Source organism: Arachis duranensis, chromosome 3 (assembly GCF_000817695.3).
Source record: "Arachis duranensis cultivar V14167 chromosome 3, aradu.V14167.gnm2.J7QH, whole genome shotgun sequence".
NCBI classification, from domain to species: Eukaryota; Viridiplantae; Streptophyta; class Magnoliopsida; order Fabales; family Fabaceae; genus Arachis; species Arachis duranensis.
Window position 1 is genome coordinate 74,933,384 of NC_029774.3, and position 21,186 is coordinate 74,954,569.

At 40.8% G+C, this 21,186-nt stretch overlaps 1 non-coding gene across 1 annotated transcript; it reads left to right on the forward strand.

Moving 5' to 3' along the window:
* The first annotated feature begins 9,565 nt into the window (after positions 1-9,565).
* LOC127746108 (small nucleolar RNA R71) lies at positions 9,566-9,667 on the forward strand. The gene has a single exon (XR_008007728.1). It is a non-coding gene; the product is annotated as a small nucleolar RNA R71 (small nucleolar RNA).
* Positions 9,668-21,186: the final 11,519 nt, after the last annotated feature.

A 21,186-nucleotide genomic window follows, 5' to 3' on the forward strand; every position in this document is an offset into this window, starting at 1 on the left:
AAAAGGACTTGACTTAGGGTTGGCATTGGAAATTCTATCCTCACAACTCATTCAATGTTGACAACTAGTAGGCTTTGCTTCATTTAGTCATCCGCTAAGTGTAGAGGAAAATCAAATGAAAACAATCAACTTGAATCACAAGTCCTAGCTTCACCTTAGGGGAATCTAGCTTTAGTGCACTCCAAGTCAATTGGCAATCCCTAACTCTCAATCAACTATTGAGATGACTATTCAATTCCTCCCAATCTCCAAACCCTATGCCAAGTACAAAAATTCTACTCCATAGCTAATATTGACATTTCATCAAACATGTAGTGAGCAAAAAAGGAAGTCATGGTAGAATGAAGAGAAAGGTAAAATCAGAAATATTGCAACACTAGAAATTAACAACAAGTATCAAAGAACAACAATGAGAATCAAAATCTCAAAATATCAATGGAATCCAAAAATCATAGAATTGAATCCTAGATCCAAGGAATGTCAACAATTACAACTACAACTTGGAATTGGAAGAGAAAATCTATTACATGAACAAAGTGAAATGAAAGTTGCAATGGATCTCACCAAAGAATGGATGAAAATCCAAAATTTTTGATGAGGAAGAACCCTAGTGAAAGCTTGAGAGAAGTGGATGAATCTAGAGAGAAGTTGGAGTTTCTCTTTCTAACAATGTAACTAACTCCCCAAAATATCTCAAAAACTAGAAAATGAACTAAGTGTCCTCAACCTTTGCCCCCTTGGTCCTCTTAAGTCTTTTCCCGCCAAAGCACTCCTCAAAAGTTGGGATCTCTAACCAATTCCACGCCTAAGTCACGTGACTTTTAAAAAAAATCATTTCGAACATCGGCGCGCACGCGCAAGGTACGCGTGCGCGCCCTGGATGCGGCTCTGGAGTATGCGCGGAAGCGGAGTGTACGCGTACGCGTCCATGAAGATCCTGGCTTGGCCGCTACTCTAGCCGGCTCGTGGCTTGGCTCTCAGCCTCGGCTTCACATTGCTCTCATCCGCGCGGGCGCGTCAGGTGCGCGCACGCGCCCATGCGGAAATTTCCAAAGCTTCAATTCTCATGCTTCCTTTCCTTGCACCCTTCTTCCTTATCTTTTCCTGTCTATTCCTAGTCTATGTCCTGAAACCACTTAGCACACGAGTCACGGCATCGAATGGCATCAAGGAGAGATTAGAAATGTGTCTATTTTAGTGCAAAATAAGCATGTTTTCCTTTATGAGACAAAACTAGGAAAAGAATGCAAATCCTTATATTTTCATGCAGAAAATGTGTGAAATCATTGATAACCCTTTTGAAATTAGCACAAGATAAACCCTCAAAATGGGGTTTGTCATTTCTCCTTGTGCGAGTCTGATATTGCCCCTTTTACTTTGTTGAGGGGACTTTTTCAGCCTTCTTCCGACTTGTTTATCTTCGCTGTTTGGGCTTTTTAGTCATAATCCAACAACTTTTTAGGTAGTGTTCCGATTGGGAACCTCTTTATAGTTTATTTTGGATGACTTTTTAGCTCCGTCTTTGATTTGTGCTTTTGCCTTTTAAGAAGTGTCTTTTTCCAAGACTTCGTATTTTTTAGCAAAGCATTTCTGGCCTTCATCTGGCCGTTGCGAGATGTCTTTGTCCTTCATCTGGTCGAGGTGGTCCTTGGGGCTAATTTGTCCGACGACTTTTTAGTGTTTTTGTAGAATACTTTTTAGTCATTCTGAACAGTTTTTGATAGCCTTGTCATAGAGCCATGGCTTTTTGGGCAGAGCTATGTCCGTTTTAGCGCACGTTTTTTGTTGGTCCGACTTCTTCTTGTCGGTCCAAGCTGTAGCTTTCGTTGGTCCGACTTCTTCGTATCGGTCCAAGCTGTAGCTTTCGTTGATCTGACTTCTTCGTATCGGTCCAAGCTGTAGCTTTCGTTGATCTGACTTCTTCGTATCGGTCCAAGCTGTAGCTTTCGTTGATCTGACTTCTTCGTATCGGTCCAAGCTGTAGCTTTCGTTGATCTGACTTCTTCGTATCGGTCCAAGCTGTAGCTTTCGTTGGTCCAACTTCTTCTTATCGGTCCAAGCTGTAGCTTTCGTTGGTCCGACTTCTTCTTGCCGGTCCAAGCTGTTGCTTTTGTTGGTTCGACTTCTTCTTGTCGGTCCAAGCAGCAGCTTTCATTGGTCCGACTTCTTCTTGTCGGTCCAAGCGGTAGCTCCGGTCTCCTTTAAGTTATTTTTTGTAGTCCTTTTTCTTGGGTCTTTGTCAGATCTCTTTCAGGGACTACTTGTATAACTTTTTAGTGGTAGGAGTCCGACTTGGTTATGTCGGTCTCCTTTAAGTTATTTTTTGTAGTCCTCTTTCTTGGATCTTTGTTAGATCTCTTTCAGGGACTACTTGTATAACTTTTTGTTTTGGGCTGACTTTGTTATGTCAGGCCCTTCTAAGTTAAAGTAATCCTCTTTAATAGGGTTGGCTAGACCTCTTTCCAGAGTTTACTTATAACTTGGGTTGACTTGGTTCGAATTCTTAACGTTCGACCAGTCCTTAAGTTATTATTTTAGCGATCCATAAGACCTCGTCAGGTTATTTTTTAGATCACTTTCGATAACTTCTTACATTATTCTGTGTTCATCTTTGCCGATTTGTAGAAAGTGGTTGTCATCTCTAGATTGTCCTTTGGGTGAATCGCGTTTTCACCTTTATCGGACGGTTGTCTTTATCGTGATCGTGCAGTGAAATTATTTTTCACTTTCTGCCGATCTGTTGCTTTATAATCGGGCGATGAACTCTGCTTTCACTTTTTTGCCGACCTTGTCGAAATCGGGTGATGAATTCTGGTTTCATCTTTGCCGACTTTTATCATGATCGGGTGGTGAATTTGGTTTTCACCCCGCCGACCTTGTCGTGATTCGGCAGTGAAATTTGCGTTTCAGATTAATGCGTCTTGGTATAGCAGTGAATTTTGTTTTCACTTTGTCGAAATCAAATGATGAATTCGGTTTTCATCGTGGTCGAGCGGTGAAGTTGGTTTTCACCTTGCCGACTTGTCGCTTTGTAATCGGACGATGGGTTTGGTTTTCATCTTGCCGACTTTGTCGTAATCGGGCGGTGATTTTGGTGTTTCACCTTGCCGACCTGCCGTAGTCGGGCGTCTTGGTAGGAAACTTTTTAGGGAATCTGCAATCTTTTAAACAATAATATAAAGATAAGAGTGTGTACATGTTAGTACTTACCTTTCTAGGTTGGGCAATCTTTTTGGATCTCGGCCTGGTGCCCTTTTTAGATTGCAGGCATGCCATGACCTTGGTAGCTCTTGCCCTTCGAGTTCGGACAGTCTATAGCAACCTTTCCCCAGTTCTTTTAAACAACTTGGTATGGTCCTTTCCAGTTGGCTGCTAGCTTTCCTTCTCCAGGTCGAGTTGTTCCGATATCATTTCGGATTAGGATGAGGTTGTTGTTGGCAAGGCTTCGCTGTACTACCTTCTGATTGTATCTTAAGGCCATTCGACGTTTTAACACCTCTTCCTTGATCGGAGCTCTCTCTCGGACTCTTGGAAGTAGGTCGAGTTCTTTCCTTTGGATTTGGGAGTTGACCTCTTCATTGTAGAAGATCATTCTGGGGGATCCTTCTTTGATCTCTACTGGGATCATTGCCTCCATTCCGTAAATCAATCGGAAGGGTGATTCCCCCGTGGTGAAGTGTGGAGTTGTCCGATATGCACATAGGACTTGTGGGAGCTCTTCAGCCCAAGCTCTCCGTTTTAACCTAGCTAGTATGACTTTGTTGGCAGCTTCTGCTTGTCCATTGGCTTGTGGGTGTTCTACGGATGTGAATTAGTGCTTGTAATAATGTTTCTGTACAATAATTTCTGACTTCTTTGAGCAGTGGCACTAGCTAGGGGCTCTGCCTCAATCCATTTTATGAACACCCCTACAATGAGGAACTTGACTTGTCCCAATCCTTGGGAAAAAAGTCCGAGGAGGTCGAGTCCCCTCTTTGCGAACGGCCAAGGTGATGTTACACTGATGAGCTCCTCTGGTGGGGCAATGTGGAAGTTGGCATGCTTTTTAATGTAAAGCTTTGACTTTGTATTTGGGTTTTTGCTCCGTTTGTTGCCTCCAAAGGGTGCCCCTGGACCTTCGTGTGAGTCTTGGGGTTTCCCTTTTACTGTTGTATCTGACACCTGATATTTTGCTGTAATTGTTCGAGTTGTTGCCCGAGTTGTTTGGTAGTAACCCCATAGTTGACCTATGTCTTTGAGATGTATACTAAGATCCCGGACGGCATGTCTAATTGGCTGGATTCCATAGTTTTTTAATGCGTGTTACTGTGGCTGACCCTGAGTACATCCCTGAGATTGACTTGTTGTGGTCTTGTGATGTAGCCTGGATGAGACTTCTGTTATTGCCCCCTAGTTTGGTGTTGGCTAGTTTTGAAAATGCATCAGCTCGAGCGTTCTGCTCCCAATGTATGTGTCGGACCTCATATCCCCGAATTGTCCGAGCTGTTGGTGCTGGCCGGTTTTGGAAGTGCATTAGCTCGGGCATTCTATGTTTCTATGTGTCGGACTTCATTTTCCTCGATTTGTCCGAGCTGTTTTTTGTTTTTGTCCAGGGTCCCCCGAATTGTCCAAGATGTTTTCTGGTTTTGTCCAGAGTCCCCCGAATTATTCGAGCTGTCGTCTGTAGGATTCTTCCAGCTAAGTTTGTTTTCTGTAGGATGTCTTTTTATGGACTGGTTGGTCCGAACTCTCATAGTGTGAGCTTGAAAGTATGGGTGGAGTCATCTAGAGGTGAGTATGAGGGTGTAGGAAAACTTTTTCTATCTGTTGATAGTTTAGTTGGGTCCCTTGTAGAGCTTTGCTGATGAAGTAGACGGGTTGTTGCCCACTTTCATCTTGACTAGTGCTGAGGCTATTGCCTGACTTCCCACTGCGAGGTGTAATGAGTTCTTCACTTTCCCGTGGTCTGGAAAGAATGGGTGATTGCCCCAAGAATTTTGAAATCTCGGAAGGCGTGTTCGTACTCCGTTGTCCTTTTCAACTCGTCCGACCTTTTTGGTGTGAGGTGGACGTTCAACTCGTTCGACCTCTTTGGTGTGAGGTAGATGTTTAACTCGTCGGACCTCTTTGGTGTGAGGTGGACTTTCAACTCGTCCGACCTCTTTGGTGTGAGGTGGACCTTCAATTCGCCTGATATCTTCGGTTTGTGGTGGACCTTCAACTTGTCCGACCTCTTTGGTGTGAGGTGGACCCTAAACTCGCCCGATATCTTTGGTGTGAGGTGGACCTTAAACTCGTGTCCGACCTCTTTGGTGTGAGGTGGACCTTAACTCGCCCGACCTCTTCAGTGTGAGGTGGACTTTCAACTTGTCCGACCTCTTTGATGTGAGGTTGAGCTTCGACTTGTCCGACCTCTTTGGTGTGAGGTTGACCTTCAATTTTGTCCGACCTCTTTGGTGTGAGGTGGACCTTCAACTCTTCCGACCTATTTGGTGTGAGGTGGACCTTCAACTTTGTCCGACCTCTTTGGTGTGAGGTGGACCTTCAACTTTGTCCGACCTCTTTGGTGTGAGGTGGACCTTCAACTCGTCCGACCTCTTTGGTGTGAGGTGGACCTTCAACTTTGTCCGACCTCTTTGGTGTGAGGTGGACCTTCAACGCGTCCGACCTCTTTGGTTTTGGATTAGGCGAGGTGGTAGGATCTTCTCGATATTGCATATTTCTCGGTAGACATCCACAAGAGACACCCAAAGGGGTGTAATTGTGGTATTTTCTAGGCTTCTCTCCATGTTGATCTTTCTTCTTCTTGGACTCTTTATCCTTATCCCGAGAAGAGTAAGAATGTTTGGTTTTTGAGATCTCTCCTAGTCGAGAGTTTTCCTCCATGTTGATGTACTTCTCTGCTCGTTCTTGTACCTCGTTTAGAGATGTTTGGGTGCTTCTTGGATATTGAGTGGCTAAAAGGTCCTTCTCGTAGACTATTGATGAGACCCCTAATAGCTGCTTCTGAAATTGCTAAGATGATAGCTTGGATCTGATGTGCCGTCGTACAGAGTCATGTTGGGAGCTTTGAAGTCCTTTGGGACCTTTAGCTTTCATGATCTCTTTGGTGAATGGGTCTTGATCTTTGTGGGGGCTATCTTCGTGACTGGATCGAGCCGTCTCGGTTTTGAGATCAGCTTCGAGTTTTAAGAGCTTATCTTTTAACTCTCGGCGTCGCCTAGTTTCCCTTCGGAGGTCCTTCTTGGCTTCCCGTTGATGCTCGTCTTCTTTTTCGAGCTGCTCCAATCGATTTTGAAGTGCTTCCATTACTCCTGGATTTGATGAATTTTTGTCTCCGTTGGTTTCTGGAGTTTCTTTGAGTATTGTGTCCGCGTTTTTATGTGGCGTTCTGTCTTCCAAACCTGAATCGTGGTCGTTGTCATGGTCATCCGCCATGTTAATGGGGTGACTTCCAGGTTCCCCGGCGACGGCGCCAATGTTCCGAGGGTTACCTAAAACTGTAGGTCGATCTCGGATGAGATCTTCTGTGTTGGTCGGAGCCGACGTGTCCGGCAGGTGTACGGCGGCCGGAGCTGGTGTGTCCGACTTGTTGGACTTGGTGGTGGTGCTGATTCTTCGTCCCCGGAGGGTGGGGGGTACCTGCAAGGGACTCCGATGCTTAAGTTAGCAAGGGTATTAAGCAGGTATTGAGTAGAATCAGAGTATGAGTTATACCTGGGTGCTCCAGTGTATTTATAATGGTGAGATGTGGCCTCCTGTGGATAAGATAAGTTAGTTATCTTATCTTTATATTTATCTTATTTTTAAGTGAGGTCATCCTATCTTCAAGGGAACCGCCTTTATCTTTCTGGGCTTTGGCTGCCTTTAGATTGGGCTGTGTTCCTTCGTTTTGGGCCTGCTTTGGGCTCCTTTGGCGATTTGGCCGAGCTCTTTGAGAAGAGGTCGGATAGTCTGACTTGAAGAGGTCGGTCGGCTTGTCGCTAAACATCCTGGGTCGGACAGCTTGACCCAGGGTATGAACAATTTCCTATACAAGACAAAAGGAATGCAAAATGGTTAATTGAATTTTTGGTGGGAAGAATTAAAGTGTGAAATAGCTACTATTAAAATCTTTTTCTTTTGTTTTTGAGATAACTAAAGGCTTTTGATGAATATAAATCAATCGACCACTCAATTTCCCATGCATGCAACGTTGGTAACACCAAACTTGTTTGTGATCATATGGTGTAACAAGACTAAAAAAGAATCTCATACCATTGAGTGTGTTCAAGCCCTCTTGGTGTGCCTTGAATACCAAACTTATCATGTACTATATGCTGCATGTAGGGATTCTTATATTGTTTGTCGAAGTTGATTTAGAATCTATAAAATTTGCTTTATTACTACTATTAGAGATTAAAGAGAGAGGGTGTAGAACATGGGTTGCCTCCCATGAAATGCTTCTTTAGCGTCATTAGCTTGACGTTTGGCCTTTGTCAGGGTGGTTAGAAGTGCTTCAAATCTTCCCCCCCTTGTAATGAACCTGTTTCCATTGGCTTTTTTAAGAAGTTCCACATGTTCTAAGGACAAGATTTTATTGATGGTGTATACTAGAGGCAGCTGAGATGGAATAGTGGGGAGATGGGGTGGTATGGATGGAAAGCAGGCATAGACCACTTCATCCCCTAGAGAGAAATCTTCTGTAGGGATCTTCTTATTTTTCCATCCCCTTGGGACCTTTTTTCTTGTGTCCTTTGATGTCACTTTGCTACTTGTGGTTTTCTCTTTGAGGAAAATTTTGTTGCTTGTCTCATATGACTCTGGTGGGTCTGGTTCCTTTTGGGTTACACTTGGCTGTTGCTCCTTCTGATCACATTGGTTGTTAACCATAGGAGTTCTGTAGTGTGGTGCTTGTGCTCCATTGTTTGTCTCTTCCATCAGCTCTTTCTTATGCTCTTCTTCTGACTTTTTGTTATCATGATCTGCTTCTTGTGAGGGTTTGAAAACATTGAAGGTGAGCTGCTCATCATGTATTCTCAATACTAGCTCTCCTCGCTCCACATCTATAAGTGCTCTGGCTGTGGTTAAGAATGGCCTTCCCAGAATGATGGGGTGAATAGGATTCTCTTCCATTTCCAGGATAACAAAGTCTGTGGAAAGGAAGTAGTTCCCAACCTTCACTAACACGTTCTCAACCACTCCTATTGCCTGTTTTTGGGTTTTGTTAGCTAGTTTAATGATTACGACTGTGGGTGTTAGCTCATTGATTTGAAGCTTTTTCATGAGGGACTGAGGCATTAAGTTGATGCTTGCTCCCAAGTCACAGAGCCCCTTATCAATCATTGTCTCTCCTATAGCACAGGAAATGTGAAAACTCCTTGGATCCTTCTTCTTTATAGGTGGCTCTGTTTGAATGAGAGCACTGCACTCCCTGTTCATCTTTATTGTTTGTCTACCCTTCAATGAACTCTTTTTGGCTAGTAGTTCCTTTATATACTTGATGTAGGAGGGCATTTGCTGGAGGGCCTTAATGAATGGTATATTTACATTAAGAGATGCAATCATGTCGAGGAACCTTGAATACATTCTCCCTGCTACACCACCCTTGAGCCTTTGGGGAAAGGGTGCATATGGGTTCAGGATCTCCCTTTTCTTTAGCTCTTCCCTGAGTGTGGGTTGGGGTGCATAGTTTCTTTCCTCATGATTTTCATTTGGACTGCCTTGGAGGTGTTCTGTTTGTGTGTCTACTTCCTCCACACTCCTCTCATCACTTGTGTGATCATCTTGCATTCTTCCCACCTGACCTTCCTTGTTTCTCCTCTTGGATTCTTCTCTGTGTCACTGGGAAATCCATCAGTGGGTTTGGGAAACTGTTGAGATAAATACCTACTTGGGATTCTAGTTTCTTGATGGTTTCCCCTTGGTTTTTGATATTAGCTCGCACTTCATCCTTAAATACCTTGTTGCCTTGGACTTCTTTACATATGTCTTCAAGTAGAGCCTCAATCTTGGAAAGTCTATCCTCAGTTAGTGATGGTGGGTTGAGATTAGGTGGTTGTTGATAAGATCTATATGAGGGATGTTGGTGAGTTGGATTATTGTTGGAATTGTGGTTGTGGCGTCTCTGGTCTTGGCCTTGGTCTTGTTGATTTCCCCATCCAAAGTTAGGGTGATTTCTCCATCCAGAATTGTAAGTTTTGGAATATAGATCATGGATTTGTTGGGTGAGTTTCTAACATAATTGGCTTATTCCCAATCACCTTCTTCCCCTGCATTCACTCCTTCTTGAGTTGCTGATGAAGTGATGACTGCTGCAACTTGGTTTTCTTCCACCTTCTTGGTGAGATCTACTAGCTGCTTGGTGATCATCTTATTTTGAGCCAGCAATGCATCTATATGGTTCAGCTCTATTACTCCTTGAGTGTTGCTTCTTTCAGAAGCATAGAAGTAGTCATTCTCAGCTACCGTTTCAATGACATCTATGGCTTCTTCAATGGTTTTCTTCTTGTTTAGAGATCCTCCTGATGAATTGGTCTACAGCCTTCTTTGACTCATAAGAAAGACCTTCATAGAAAATGTGAAGTTGAACCCACTCATTGAACATGTCCGGTGGGCATCTTCTTGTTAAGTCCTTGAATCTCTCCCATGCCTCATAGAGAGTTTCACCATCTTGTTGCCTGAAAGTTTGCACCTCAGCTCTCAGCCTGTTAATTCTTTGAGGAGGGTAGAATCTTGCCAAAAACTTATTCACCACGTCTTTCCAATTTGTTAAGCTCTCCTTCGGGAAGGATTCAAGCCACTTAGATGCTTTGTCCCTGAGTGAAAAAGGGAACAAAAGTAGCCTATAGACATCCGGATGGACTCTATTAGACTTCACAGTGTCACATATTCTCAGGAAGGTGGTTAGATGTTGATTGGAGTCTTCTTGGGCACTTCCTCCAAATGAGCAGTTGTTCTGAACAAGGGTGATGAGTTGGGATTTTAATTCAAAGTTGTTGGCATGTATGGTGGGCTTTTGGATGCTACTTCCACAGTTTCCTGAGTTTGGATTGATGTAAGAGCCTAGAACTCTCCTCTCTTGCCCAGCATGATTTGCAGGGCCTTCTCTGGCATGGTTGTGAGCTTTTCCTTCATGATTATTTTCCAAGTTCTCTTCCATGTTTGTTTCAAAGTACTCTTCTTCTTCCTCAGCACCAACAACTTTTTTCCCTCTTGCTTCCCTCCTTGATCTATGGAGGGTCCTCTCAGGTTCTGAATCAAAGGAAGTTGAAGCTCTGCCTCTTATCCCTGTCATACAACTAACAAAGCACACAGCAAGAGATAAAATGAAGTGATTATTCTTGTTAGAGTGATTGTTAGTATGAGTTGTGCAATTTATCAAATAGTTAGTGGGTTAGTGAGTAGAATTGTAAGTAAATTCAAAGAAAAAGAAGATAACGAGGGGATAGGGGGTGAGGAAGAAACTAAATAAACTGAAGGTAATTGACTGAATAAAATAAACAAACAAAAGAAAAATGCTCAATCTAGTGAACCTCTAACTTAATCATTGTTGATACAAAATCAATCCCCGGCAACGGCGCCATAAACTTGATGCATGAAAACTTGTCTCTCAACAAATTTCCCTTCGGCAAGTATACCGAATTTTCGTCAAGTAAAAACTCATAATAGAGTGAGGTCAAATCCCATAGGGATTGATTGGTCAAGCAAATTTAGTTGGAAGAATATGCTAGTTGAGCTAAACAGAGTGTAGTTGATGTTGCAGGAAATTAAATGGCGGGAAAGTAAATTGCAGGAAATAAAGTGCAGAATCTTAAATGGGGAATCGGGGAGATAAACATGGAAATAAATGGCAGAAATTAAAGAGGATGGGTAAGATCAGAAATGGGGAATTCATTGGGCTCAGGAGATGTTGTATTCTCCGGATCAAATTCATTTTCATCTATTCCTCAATCAAAGCCTTTATTGATCTCCTTGGCAACCCAATCTCTCTAAGCTTGAATAATTGCCCTATTCCTTGATTTAATTGCTCATGGGAAGAGATAAAGTGTGGTCACTGATTTTACCACATGTATTTCCAAATCAAAGTGTTGGGAGGATTACATGTCACTCTATATTCGCCCATACCCCAATTTGGTCCAACATGAGAAAGCATTTCTAGCATGATCTCCTCATCCCTTTTCCAAGGCTCAGAGGGAATCCAATTATGGAGAGTTTCTTTTCCAAGATAACTAACCAATTGAATTAAGATCGAAAGCTTTCTAGTAAATCAAAAGAGAAGAAAGAAGAAGAATAATGAAAACTATAATTGATCCATCAAATTATAACAGAGCTCCCTAACCCAATGAAAGGGGTTTAGTTGTTCATAGCTCTGGAAATGGGAAATGGTAGAAAAGAATACATGCTTAGCTAGAAAAAATGCAGAAAAGTAAAAATACAGAGGTTAGTTCTCCAAAGTGCCAAGTTTCTCTATAGTTCAAAACTACTCCTATATATAATACTCTTCTTGATCTTCTAGTGAGTTCTTCGAGCCTTGGATGTGGGCCTTAGATCTTGAGTTGAAGCAGTTATAATCTTTAGTGGGCTCAGCTTGTAGAAAAGTGTGAGTTAGGCATGGGCGTTAGTGATGTTAACGTTAAGTGAAAATGTGGGTTTGAGAACATTAGTGGCAATCATCTTTTTCACTAACGTCCAACCCCAAAATAGCCAACGTTAACTTCAACGTTAGTGGCACTAACGTGACCTTATGATCCTTCGCAAGCGTTATTTGGAATCACCTTTTCCAATAACGTTGCCTTGTGCCCCCTCTTTCCATATGTTAGAGTTCACGTTAGTATAACTAACGTGACTCTTAATGTGGGCATGCCTATCTTCGAGAGCATTAGTGACACTTACCTTTGTCACTAACGCTCCAAATGCCCATCCTCCCCATGTTAGAGTTCATGTTAACTAGGTTAACATGGCCACTAACGTGGTAGTGAATGCCACCTCCAACGTTAGTGACAAAGGTGATTGTCACTAACGTTGGCTCATCAATCTCAGCTCCACGTTAACTTTCACGTTAGTGGTCTTAACGTGACCACTAACGTGGGCAATGCTAGCTTGATCCAATGTTAGTGACAAAGGTGAGTGTCACTAACGTTGGCATTGTCTTTTCTTCTACGTTAGAGTTCACGTTAACTAAGTTAACGTGACTCTTAACGTGGCCAATTGCCATTTTATAGCGTTAGTGGTGTTCATGTTTACCACTAACGCTGGAGCTCTCTTTATCTCCACGTTAACTACCACATTAATGTAATTAACGTGGCAATTAACGTGGGTTTATGATGGCTTCGCAGGCGTTATTGTCGACCACCTTTCTCATTAATGTTGCGAGCTCATTCCCATTCCACATTAGTGGTCACGTTAATTAGATTAACATGGCTACTAACGTGGTTCTTCCTTGCTTCCTTTGTCCTGAAATCAAGCAAATAAAGTGCATCAAAACTCTAGCTCAAGTCATGAGATTATGCATCATCAATTTGTCATTCAATCCTTGCAAAATCCTCATGAAATCATGTAAAATTCACAATAGTTGCTTGAATCATGGTGTAAGTGTATTTTCATCCAAAACTTGCCTTATTCACTAAGAAAATGCATGAAACTATCCTAAAACAGTAAAGAAAAGGTTAGTGAAACTGGCCTAAATGCCCTGGCATCAATGAACAAAGCAATAAATCAGAACTCAGAACAAGAAATTTGAATTGCAGGAAAATTAAATTCAGATCACAGCAAGCTCAAATGTAAATTAGCAAGGCGGAAGAGAATTTAAATTTCATAGAAAGAAAACTCAGCACAAGCAAAATGTAAAAGTGCAGAAAAAGAAATTGAATAAGGGAATTTGTAGAAGAGAATTGCAGAAACTAAAAATTTCATAAACTGAATTCAAGATTGAAATGTAGAAAAGTGCAAAAAGAAAAAGTGTTTCAAGAGAGCCTTCTATTCTATCCTACTCCTACTGCTCTCTATTAGAGCCAACCTTTTTCTTTTTGAAAATGAAATAGATGCCTTAATATAGGCTTCACAAAATAAAAATGAATTTGAAATTAAAAACAAATTACAATTAAATGAAATTCCTTTTCTAACTATCTCTTGTACCTTTGAGTGATGATAATGGGCTTTGCTTGCTTTGGATTTGAAGAAGAGTAGATCCGGATGGCTTGATTTAATTGGATCAGTGTTCATTTTGTGAAGCTTGGGTTAGGGGCACTTGTTCTAGTGGAGCACTCAGTTTGGTTAGTGAACTGAGCACTACATGCCTTGTCATGCTTCCCTTGCGTGCTTGCAATTCCTCAGCGCTCAGTTGGAAGATGCAACATAGCGCTACACTTGGTGTGAGGTTCCCCCTTCGAACCTTGGCTACTTCACTTGGTGCCAATTTCCTCTTGGGGTAGCGCTCAGTTTGGATCTTTGAACATAGTGCTCTTTTGATGCCTTCGTCCCCTCTTCGAGCCTTGGTTGCTCCCTTTGTGAGTGCTGCGCTTTGTTTTTCTTGCATTGGAAGCCCGAAATGCTTGCTTTGTGAACGCTAGCGTTTATTAATTGAGTGCTATGCTTTTTGGGCCTTTGGTTGGTTTTTGGGCCTTAAAGATGCCTATCACCTGTGCTTCAATTTCATGCCAAATATAGAATGTTATATATCGTTGGAAAACTCTGAATGTCGGCTTTCCAACGTAACTGGAAGCACATCAATTAGACATTTATAGCTCAAGTTATGGCCCTTTGAAAGAGGCATGGTCATGCTGTCACAAGGCTTAAAGAAAAGCCCGAAAAAGTGAACTAATTTAACGTAGCTCCCCCTTTAATGAGCGCTAGGCTTTGTTTCTTTCATTCATGGTCATGGGCCACGCTTTTAAAAGTGTGGCCTAAGGCATCAAAGTGTTCTCAAAGTGTGCCCCAAAACTCTTTTTTTCTCCTTTTTAGCTTATTTTGTGCTTTTTTGCTTCTTTTTCTTATTATTTCCTACAAAATTTATCAAATCAAAAGATCAAAGAAATATACCATTTAAGCACAAAAGAATGCAATATTTAAGCAGTAATTATCAATTTCTTGTATGAAAAAGTATAGAAAAATATGACATGATGACATGTCATCACAACACCAAACTTAAACCTTGTTTGTCCCCAAGCAAGAAAAGAATCATGCAATAAAGATTGACAATCCAAGGTAAGAAGAATAGCAACTCAATGTTCATGGTTAGCTAATTTTCTGTGCATGCTACAATCACAAAAGAAGTGTAAATGATTGATGCTTCTATCTAGCTCATTTTATGAAATCTTTTCCTTATATTTCTTCCTTAAAACAAGCTTTTGATTTTTTTATTAGCTTCTCCTTTTGGGTGTTCTGCCTCATGAGTTGATAACAAAGCTACGACTCTAAATGCTTTGTTTTCTAGTATTACCACTTGATACACAAGCACCACAAGCATTTAATTAGAGGACTTCTTTAAGCTCATTTGTTTTTTCTCTTTACTCTCTAATCATTGATGCTCAGAGCCTTGATCTTTGAGGGAGTGCTTTTGCACTTGAGCCTAACCTTGACTATAAGTGTTTTGTTTTCAAGCTTTTTGCCTGATACAAAAACACCACAAGTACTTAGCAAATAAATTGCCATTGGTACTTAGAACCTTCAGCATTCTCATTCTTTCCCTTTTTTTTTGGCCTTAATTTGCAATTGTTTCTTCAAGGTTTTCATGATTTCCAAAGATTTCACAAAATGCCCTAGATGAAAACTTCAATTAAATAAAATCTAATGCAATTGAGCAACAATTAATCATACTAGCCTTCCAATACTTGTATGCACATGCTAAGTTCTTCTTTAATTCCTTGTTTGTTTATGATCATGATACTTTACTGCTTTAAATTCACAAAACTCAAGTTGGTAGTCATAGTGGCACAGCAACATGTTACAGATCAAAATTTAGGCTATGCTTATTCATACACACATGTAAACAGAGAAGATAAAGACAATCATGCAATTTAAAGTGCTGGAAATAAATGAGAGGAAAAGGAACTTTACAACCTTGTAATTCATCTTTACTATTGTTGTCATTTTCCTCCCATTCTTCCCTTTCCCTTGCCAAACTCAGAATGCTTGCTCATCCTTAAGCAACAATTAAAACAATGGCTATGGGGCTAAGATGGATCATAAATGTCTTACACAATGAAAATGTTAGTGGTACATGTGTTTAAGCAAGCAAAAATGAAAGATAACAATCAAGGCACAGGAAACATAGACATTGTAATTGCAAACATAAGAGAGTGTTCATGAAACATTTCATAAATAATGAGTGGCACACCAAACATAGTGTGACACTTTCACTTGGAATTGATGCAAGTATCCAGTAAAGATTGGAACCAAATTTTGTTGCATAGTAACACCAAACTTAGAATGCAACTATATATCAATTTATTTGAACTAAAACTAAACACAAAGAACTGTTATATGTTAAATACAATCACCAGGCAAAGAATCTGTCACGAATAAGGATCTCTTGGTGATGTATTAATGAAAATAGTTAATAAAAGAAAGCATTAAGGACAAGGAAATGACTAAAACAAAGAGAAAACTAAAATTGTCTAACTAAAAGAAAGATAACACTGCAAAGGACCTTATGATTATGCAGACAAGTGGTGTTGCAGAATGAATTGCATAGAAAAATAAGTGGCACACCAAACTTAGAATCTTAGTGTGTCACTTCCATGTAGAATTGATGCAATCATCCAAAGGGATTGAAAACAAATTGTTGCAGGGCAACACCAAACTTAGAATGTAACCATATGCCAATTTATTGAAATTTAAACAAGGCAGACAGAGAAAGTAAACAAAGAAAAGAAAAGAAATGTTACCTACAGTTGACATGTTCCTCACTTTCTTCCTCTTCTTCCAGTTTGTTAAGAGGAATGACTTCAAGGGAGGAGAAGATTCAGCTATTGTCCCCTGTCTTAGTCTCTCCTCAGCAAGCTTTCTTTTGTTAATGGCTTGATTGAGCTTGCTTGCTGGATCAGGGGTAGGAACGGTGCTCTTGTTAGTTGCCTTCACTTCTTGGATGTCAAGACTTGGTGGTTGTGTGATTGTTGGAGTGATTTCTTCATTAAGAGCCTCTTGAATTGGTGGTTCCATGAGCTTTTCCTCTATATACTTTTCTGCTTTACTTGAGTGTGAATTCTCTTGATTGACTTCCTCTTCTTCTTGCTCTTCTACTTCCTCCTTCACACTTAACATTTGATTTAGCAACACTTCCATGTTTTTGAGGGAGTTCTCTTGGCCATCCCAGGACCTATGTGCTTCCCTTTCATATCTTTCAAGCATGGTTTCAAGCCTTGAGAGGCTTTGGTTCATGGAAGTTTGTGTGGACTGTGAGTTTTGGAAGAGATTTTGTGTCAAGGGATAGTTAAGTAATGAAGAATTTTCAGATAAAAAACTGGAAGGTGAGGTTTGACAGCTTTCCATGAATGAATTGAAGGTTCGCTCAAGTGATGATAGCTCTTGATAAGTGGAGTATGAATTGTCAAATGCTTTTCTGATTTTGATTCTCCCAAGCACAACTTGAAGAATTGTTGAATTCATCATAGTATGAATCATCTTGTGTCATTGGGGAACAATTTTCCATGTATGCATTGATAGCACAATCAAATGATGATGTTCCTTGATGAACAGAAGATGAAACATTGAAATTCCCTTCCAAGCCACAATTTATGTCAGTATCATAGCAATATGAGTCACTTTATGGCTCTGGAAAATAGTTCATTTCACTTGATTGTTCATACTTTTGTTGATATACCCAGCTACCATGAGGATAATGACATAAATCATTTTATGGTTCTAGACAATATCTGATGTGATCTGCTTAATCATTTATCATTTCTTGGTGATACTCTCAGCCACCATTAGAATAATGACTTGCATCATTTTGTGGTGGAGGGAAATATCCCATATGATTCTCTTGCTCATCTTGTGTCTCTGAAGCAAATCCCCATGGATTGGAGTGCTCAGAATTTGTATTTTCTTGGTGATACTCCCAGCCACCATTAGAGATTGGTGATGGTGGATAATATCCCATAAAATTTGTTTGATCATAAGATGAGTTGAACTCCATTTGAATTTTGTAAAACACAACACTAATGAAAATTGAAATTCATATCTCAGAGAAGAATTTCTTAGTGAGGCAACAACTCAAACACCTTGGTGTCAGTTTAAAACAGAAAACAAAAACAAAGAAAATGCTTAATTTAGACTTCTCACCCACTTAATCATTGTCGATCTAAATCAATCCTAAATCAATCCCCGGCAACGGTGCCAAAAACTTGATGAGGGAAAAATGATTCCACACAAAACTCACCAGCAAGTGTGTCGGGTCGCATCAAGTAGTAATTACTCACAAGAGTGAGCTCGATCCTACAGGGATTGATGGATTGAGCAACTTTAGTGGATGATTAGTCTAGTCAAGCTAACATTGATGATTTGAGTGAAAATTGAAGCAAAAGAATGTAAATGACAAGAAATTTAAAGTTGCCGAAAGTAAGTGGGAAGAAATGTGAAGAGAAAGGAATGTAAATTGCCAAAATCTTAAATGACAAGAAATCTAAGTTGCATCAAATGTAAAGGGGGGCTGGTTGCTGGAAATTTAAAGAAAGCAATAGACCCAAGGCATGAAAAGTAAATTCAGATTGTAGCAAGCTCAAATGTAAAGTTGCAGAATGTAAATGTGCAGAAAAGTAAATCAATCTTCAAGGGAAATGAAAATGTGAAAGTGTAGAAGAACAGAATTTACAGGAAGGTGTAAATTGCATAAACTAAATTGGGAGCAATGTAAACAGAAAAGTAAAATTGCAGAGAAGAAAAGTTGAGCAAAGGATTGTAGAAACTGAGATTTGCATAAACTGAATTCAATATTGAAATATGACAATTGCAGAAAAGAAAAAGTGTATTAAAGAAAGCTTTCTATTCTATTCTACTCCTATTGCTCTCTAGCAGAGCTAGCCTTTTTCTTTTTGAAAATGAAACAGATGCCTTAATATAGGCTTCACAAAATAAAAATGACTTTGAAATTAAAAACAAATTACAATTAAATGAAATTCCTATTCTAACTATCTCTTGTGCCTTTGAGAGATGATAATAGGATTGCTTGCTTTGGATTTGAAGAAGAGTGGATCCGGATGGCTTGATTTAATTGGATCAGTGTGCATTTTGTGAAGCTTGGGTCAGGGGCACTTGTTCTAGTGGAGCGCTCAGTTTGGTTAGTGAACTGAGCACTACATGCCTTGTCATGCTTACCTTGCGTGCTTACAAATCCTCTGTGCTCAGTTGGAAGATGCAACGTAGTGCTACACTTGGTGTGAGGTTCCACCTTCGAACCTTGGCTGCTTCACTTGGTGCCAATTTCCTCTTGGGGTAGGGCTTAGTTTGGATCTTTGAACGTAGCACTCATTTGATGCCTTGGTCCCCTCTTTGAGCCTTGGTTGCTCCCTTTGTGAGTGTTGCACTTTGTTTTTCTTGCATTGGATGCCCAAAAATGCTTGCTTTGTGAATGCTAGCATTTATTAATTGAGCGCTATGCTTTTTGGGCCTTTGGTTGAGCGCTACATGGTTCCCCTCTTCGAGCCTTGGCGTGAGCACTTGCTTGGTTGGTTTTTGTGCCTTAAAGATGCCTATCACTTGTGCTTCAATTTCATGCCAAATATAGATTGTTATATATTGTTGAAAAGCTCGGAATGTCAGCTTTCCAACGCAACTAGAAGCACATCAATTGGAAATCTGTAGCTCAAGTTATGGCCCTTTGAAAGAGGCATGGTCATGCTATCACAAGGCTTAAAGAAAAGCCCGAAAAAGTGAACTAATTTAACGTAGCGCTCCCTTTAATGAGGGCTAGCCTTTGTTTCTTTCATTCATGGTCATGGGCCACGCTTTTAAAAGTGTGGCCTAAGGCATCAAAGTGTGCTCTAACTTCAAAGTGTGCCCCAAAACTCTCTTTTTTCTCCTTTTTAGCATATTTCGTGCTTTTTTGCTTCTTTTTCTTCTTATTTCCTACATAGTTTATCAAATCAAAAGATCAAAGAAATATACCATTTAAGCATAAAAGAATGCAATATTTAAGCACTAATTATCAATTTCTTGTATGAAAAAGCATACAAAAACATGACATGATGACATGTCATCACGGACACCATGTAGTAACCTTTTCCCAGTACTTCTACAACTCAATAAGGTCCTTTCTAGTTAGCTGCTGGCTTCCCTTCTCCTGATCGACCTGCTCTGATGTTGTTTTGGATTAAGATGAGATCATTGGTGGTGAAGCTTCGTTGGACTACCTTCTGATTATATCTTAAAGCCATTCGACACTTTAGTGCTTCCTCTCTAATCTGAACTCTTTCTCAGACTTCTGGAAGTAGGTCGAGCTCCTCCCTTTCAATTTGGGAGTTGGCCTCATCATTATAGAGAATCATTCTAGAAGATCCTTCTTCTATTTCCACTAGAATCATTGCCTCTATTCTATAAGCAAGTCGGAAGGGTGATTCTCCTATGGTTTAATAAGGGGTTGTCCGATATGCCCATAGGACTTGTGGGAGTTCTTCATCCCAAGCTCCCTTTGCATCTTGTAGCCTTTGTTTTAACCGAGCCAATATGACTTTATTGGTAGCTTTTGCTTGTCCGTTGGCTTGTGGGTGTTCTACAGATGTGAATTGGTGCTTTATTTTCAGGTCAGTTACCAAGTTCATAAAACCTGTTCGGTAAATTGAGTGCCATTATCAGTCATAATGGAGTAAGGAACCCCAAACCTTCTGATAATGTTTCTATATAGGAATTTGTGACTTCTTTGGGAGGTAGCAGTAGCTAGTGGCTCTGCTTTATTCCACTTTGTAAAATAATCTATGCCTATAATGAGAAACTTGACTTACCCTGAATCCTGGAGAAAGGGTCCGAGGAGGTCGAGTCCCCATTTTGCAAATGGCCAGGGTGATGTAACATAGATGAGTTCTTCAGGTGGAGCTATGTGGAAGTTTGCATGCTTCTGGCATGGTGGACATTTCTTGATGAACTCTGTTGCTTCCTTTTGTAAGGTCCGCCAGTAGAAACCAGCTCAGAGTACCTTTTTTGAAAGCGCTCGTGCTCCCAGGTGGTTGTCGTACATGCCACTGTGTACTTCTTCCAAGACTTCTCTTGTATCAGAGGCTGGCACACATTTTAGGAGGGATGTTGAAATGCCTCTCCTGTATAGGATGTTGCCCACTATGGTGTAGTACTGTGCTTCTCGTACTAGCCTTTTCGCCTCCTTTTTATTTGTGGGAAGTGTCTCAGGCTTTAGGTAGTTGATTTTGGGGGTCATCCGTCCTTGATCCTGCCTGATATGGTTAGGAACTTTTCTTCCTCTGAGATTGATGGACTTTGTAATGTTTCTTAGACGAGGCTTCTATTATTTCCCCCTGTTTTGGTGCTAGCTAGTTTTGAAAGTGCATCAGCTCGGGCATTCTGTTCCTGGGGTATGTGTCGGACCTCATATCCCCTGAACTGTTCGAGCTTTTCCTTGGTTTTGTCAAGGTATTTTTCCATGGTGAGATCCTTACCTCCCTTCTATTTCCAAAATGACTACTTAGGAGTCGCTGAAAATGGTAAGTCTTTGAGCACCCACTTCTCGGGCCAGCCTCAAACCAGCCAGTAGAGCTTCGTATTCAGCTTGATTATTTGAGGCAGAAAACTTGAACTTTAAGGAGAGCTCGATTTGTGTTCCCTAATCGCTCTCCAAAATGACGCATGTGCCACTCCCGGTTTTGTTTGAGGAGCCATCTACATAAAGGCTCCACTTTGTGGGGGTGCCCGGGGTGTCAGTATACTCTCCGATGAAGTCGGCCAAGTACAAGGATTTAATAGCTGTTCGAGCTTCACACTTGATGTCGAATTCATATAAATCAACCACCCATTGTAGGATTCTTCCAGCTAAGTCTATTTTCTATAAGATCCTCTTTATGGGTTGGTTGGTCCGTACTTTGATTGTGTGAGCTTGAAAGTATGGTCGAAGTCGTTGGGAAGTGAGTATGAGGGCGTAGGTGAACTTTTCTATCTATTGATAGTTTAATTCAGCCCCTTGTAAAGCCTTACTGATGAAATAGATGGGTTATTGCCCACTTTCGTCTTCTCTGACTAGTGCCGATGCTATTGCCCGACTTCCTATAGCGAGGTATAGTATGAGCT